This window comes from Elephantulus edwardii, unplaced genomic scaffold (assembly GCF_000299155.1).
Source record: "Elephantulus edwardii isolate Elephantulus edwardi_28Jun2011 unplaced genomic scaffold, EleEdw1.0 scaffold00023, whole genome shotgun sequence".
Classification (NCBI taxonomy): domain Eukaryota; kingdom Metazoa; phylum Chordata; class Mammalia; order Macroscelidea; family Macroscelididae; genus Elephantulus; species Elephantulus edwardii.
Window position 1 is genome coordinate 23929764 of NW_006399773.1, and position 5041 is coordinate 23934804.

The window sequence follows — 5041 nt, forward strand, 5'->3', positions numbered from 1 at the left end:
CACTTCCTTAGATAATGTTCAATTATTTGCTGGATGTTGTTCATTGTCATAGAATTGGAGTTGACTCCAGCAGGTTTTAGAGGCATCAAAGGAGGTTGGTCATTTTCTGCCATGGATGCTATTAAGTGTTATTGAGTCGAGTATGACTCGTCTTGACCTTGTGAACAAGAGATATGAACTCTCCTATCCTACACCACGCTTATTATCCCCTACACATTCCAGGCCCATTGCCATAGCCATTGCCACAATCCATCTCATTGAAGGCCTCCCTATACCATGCTGACTTTTCCAACTATGAGGTCCCTTTCCAAGGGAATAGCCTTTCTTAATAAGGTGTCCAAAATTTGTGAGTCCAAGTTTCACCAACTCTGTCTCCAAGGAACATTTTAGTTGCACCTTCTCCAACACATATATGTACATATTAATTGATACTTCTTGGGATAAAATGTATGAATATACATACACTGACTGATAGGCAACATAATTATGGGTAGAGAAAGGATTGAGACTATGACTTCATCGTACTTGTATCCACAATCAGTACATTTCTGCACTGGGGAAGTCTACAATCAGAGACGTCTCCAAATTATTGAGGAGTAATGATGCCAATTGTGGACTAAAATGCACCTGATTTAGGCCATAGTCTTTTCAGTATCTTGTGAATATGAGAGCTAGACAATGACTAAGGTTAACAGAAGAAAAAATGATGCCTTTGAACTATAATGAGGGAGATGAGTGCTGAATATTCCATGGACTGCTGGGGGGAAAAAACAAATAGAAAATACAACTTGAAGAAGGTGGCAGCCATAGAGCTTCTTGAAGGAAAAGATGATAAAACTTAATTTCCCATATTTTGGGCACATTGCTAGGAAAGGTTATTCCTTGAAAAGAGATAAGCATAATTGGGAAGGTGGAGGAGTGGAAAAAAGAGAAGAATATCTTCAACCAGGTGGGTTGACATGGTGATTGCAGCAATGGGATGGGCTTGAATATGTCAGAAAGTGTGAGGATGGCACGAGATAGTGTTCAGACCTGTGGTTCATAGAGTTACTATGAATCATATTTGATTTGACAGCACCTAACAACAACCACCAGTTGTATAAGGAAATTCTGGTGGCTTAGAGGTTGCCGTCCCATTTGTCAGATGGTTCAAATAATCTGTGGGTTATAGACAATCTCTTCACCTTCTATTTATATCCTCTAAAAACCCACTGATGGTCAGCTATAAGTAGATACTGATTGAACATCTCATTGAGTGACACCACAATGTCAATCTAGAGACTAAGGTGTATCTGCTTAGGCTGTGGCCTTCACAAGTACGTGCTATGCATCAGAGATTTGGGCAATGATCAAGGATGACAAGAAGAATTGACGCCTTTGAATTGCAGTGCTAGAGAAGAGTTTTGAGCATACCATGGACTGCCAAGAGGATTAACAGATTTGTCATGGAGCAGGTGAAAATAAACTACTCCTTGGAGGCAAGGATTTTAAGATTTCATCTCACATACTTTGATCCGTAGCCAGGGGAGATCGGTCTTTGGAGAAGGATATAATGCTTCTTTGGAGAAAGGTCAAAGGACAGTATAATCAAGAAAGACCCCAGATGAAATGGATTGACACAGTAACTGGGATAGCGAGGGTAGGTGTGTCAGTGAGATTGGCTTAGGATACAGCAAGGTTCAGAGCTATTGTGCATAGGGTTGCAACTGATTCGACTGCTCACCACCACAACAATAACAAAAGTTCCTTTGCTCTGTTTGCACAACTTCCTCCTGGTCTAGGTACAGATTTTGCGTGAACACAATTAAGTAGCTAACCAGAATAATATTCTCATATGTAGTTACACTAACATTTTATTATTATTTATGTAGTATGTAAATTAGGGTTTAGTAAAACTGTGTGTTTCAGAAATCCCAAAATTAACTGCAAGGTTGCTCTTTCCCACTCTACATAAAAGAAATTCAGACTACGGGCAATCCAGAGCTGACATTGTAGTTCCTCAGTCACCATGAAAAGATATACCTTATTTTTTTTCTTTGGTGACTTTTAGCACAAATGTTTCAATCCTCATTTTCACCTCATACTCACATTCAAAGCAGCAAGTAAAGAACATTTGAGGAAGTGCAAAATGGGTCTTCCTTCCAATTGAGTGAACTTGCATTAAAGAGATTTCCTTGAAGCCACAGTTTATGCTTCATTGGCTACACCTACTCTCAGAGAACCTGGCAAATTCAGTTTTAAGTTTGACAAATTGCCACTCTAAAGGAAATCAGTGCTCAGTAACTAAGGAAAACCAAGAAAATATAAAAAGAGTAGTTCTTCCTAGTTTGTGTTTTGCTTTGTTTTGTTTGTTTCCTGCAAGTGGTATGTATTTGGCTTTCATCCTAGCTATATTATCACTTTTCCGTCATGCATAGTAAAATGATAAAGCAAAAACTGGAATTTTTTTCACTTAGATTAATTTTTAAAATGTTTATTTTATGTTGATTTGCATATGAAATTCATATATATTATGTTTAACACTTTCTTTAATTCATCTTGTGTTTCATACAATTATTCCCATACATTGTGTTTTATAAAATTAACCACCAATGAAACACGCCCACCATTACCCTATCTTTTCAGGTCCCCATCAAATCTTCCCATTTCCTTTACCCTTTCCCTCCACCCACTAAATTTTGTGACCTTTAATTTCCCCAGCCCACCCTCACCCCTCTGTTCTTACCCTTTTCCCCTTTAAATTGTCATATATATTTTACTAGTTAGCTTTCTATGCTTACAATATTGGTTTTATGTAGTATTTGTCCTTATAAGACCGAGTTGGTTCACTTAACATAAATGCTCTCTCACAAGTTACATAGTATTTTTTAAAGGTTTTCATTTTTTCATTTTTAAGCATAATATACGATACTATTTCATATTGTGGGAGATCACATTCAAATATGTTTAGAGTGAAAAGGTGCTGTTATGATACTGAGAAATTTCAAGAAAAAAATTATTTAATCTTTTGTAAGATAATCAAGTATCTTTTTACTATATGGACCAACACATCAAGGGTAACACGTTTAAAAATGCAGTCATTTGGACTTCCAATTATAAAATAGCAATCAAGGTTAAAGGGATATGTTGTTGTTGTTGTTGCTATGTGCTGTCGAGTCGTTAGCGATCCTATGTACAACAGCCCTAAACCCTGCTCTATCCTGTGCCAATCTCATGGCCTCTGACACACCCATCCCGAGTGCCCCAGTCACTGAATCAATCCACCTCATAGAGGGTCTTCGCCTCCTGCGTGCTTTGTAAGACTACTTCTCTGTGGCTCTTAATTGTGAAAGTTCAAATATTAAAACAACATTTTTCTAAAGACATAGCTAGTTCTAGAATACATTAATGTAATCGTAAGAGTTCTAAAGCTAAAGTATCATTTTTATACCAACAATTTTCACCACAACACATCTTTCCTAAAAAGGCAAAATGGAAATCTGAATTTTCCTTATCAAATTTAACAGAATCTCATACTTTCTGGCCTCAACTCTTTCCCAGTAGGAACTATCTACTCAGCACAGTGCTACATAAAAAAATTATTCCATTGAAATATGTATATAAATTCACAACATGACCCCCACAGTTAGTCCTATACACAGTTTCTTCTGCAGGCACAAATGCTAAGAAAGGCCACAGTGGACAGCGCCAGACACTGTGAATACAGTAGGTTATAGGTACCACTGAGGGTCAAAGGAGACCACAAGTTTCAAACATTTTTCAGCAATGGGAAAAAAGAAAATTTTGCAACAAAACCTAAGATTAAATCATGTAATTCCACTGTCAATAACATAATTTTTCAGATCCTATTTCCTCAATTAAATGGGCAATTCAAATGAAAAGTTATGGAACATGGGGACAAGATCAGAAAATCAATGATTCTCCTTGTTTTCTCATATCAGAACGCACTAGGATTAACACGAGGATCTTTCTGATTTCTCTGGTCAGCCAACCACCTAAGATCTCTGTAAAACTGAACCAATCTCAACACCTCTCTGGCATTTTCTCCAGTGACAGCAGTACATGGGGAGCACGGGTGGCTGCTTTTAACAGAGTTAGCCCAACAGGTGTCATTTGGGTTAAAACCTAGGAACCTACAGCAGTCTAAATTTCTCTGGATGTCATTTCAAGCACTTGCTGTATTATTCCAACCAACTTCAAGAAGCCGACCCTGTTGCTCCTGGTTCAGGGCCAAACAAGCACAGGACACAGAGAACTGAATAAATACAAGTAAGATCATATGTAAAAAACAAACAAACAACAACTACAACAACAACAAAACCCTAGTAACACCTGGTGGTTTTTCACGGCTCTCATCAGCCCCACTAAGGCAATCAGGAACAAGAAGATGCGCACTGCAATGACCACGCCGACCAGACCATGCTGAGACTGGACATAAGGCCGAAGCCAATGCTTCAGGTAGCAATTCCAATGAGCTAGAGCAGGTTAGCACAGGCAGTTTTTGGAACACATGAAGCCTCTGCAAACAGCTGCAAGTCAGTTGAGCTTCTAGGGAGCCTCGCAGGCAGCCGCTTTGTCTTCGTTTAGGGCCTGGCCCAGAGGAGGCCGCCCTGCGGTCACGGATGGAGGCGCAGCACTGGCCCCGCTGGTTGGAGCTGCAGCCTAAGGGTGGCTTCCACCTGCCCTGGAATCCTTGACGACGAGTTATGCGGTAATTTTTGAAATCTTTGCTCCTGAGCACAGCATAGTATTTTGTCATGTGAACGTACCACAATTTATCAATCCATTCTATTTCAGTTAGATTAATTTTTGTTTTTCATTAATACTTTTGTGATTATTGTGATTAGAGTAATATCCATAAATAATAAATAAAACATATTTCTTTTTCTATCATGTTGTTTTTGTTGTTATGTGCTGTCTAGTTGCTTGCGACTCATAGCGACCCTATGTACAACAGCCCTAAACTCTGCTCTGTCCTGTGCCAATCACAACATCTCCAATACACCCATCCCAATTGTCCCAGTCACTGAATCAATCCACC

The 5041-nt window shown here is 38.9% G+C and overlaps 1 pseudogene; it reads right to left on the reverse strand.

Annotated features, from left to right (window-relative positions):
* Nucleotides 1–3937: 3937 nt before the first annotated feature.
* Nucleotides 3938–4759, reverse strand: LOC102844412 (annotated as a pseudogene).
* Nucleotides 4760–5041: the final 282 nt, after the last annotated feature.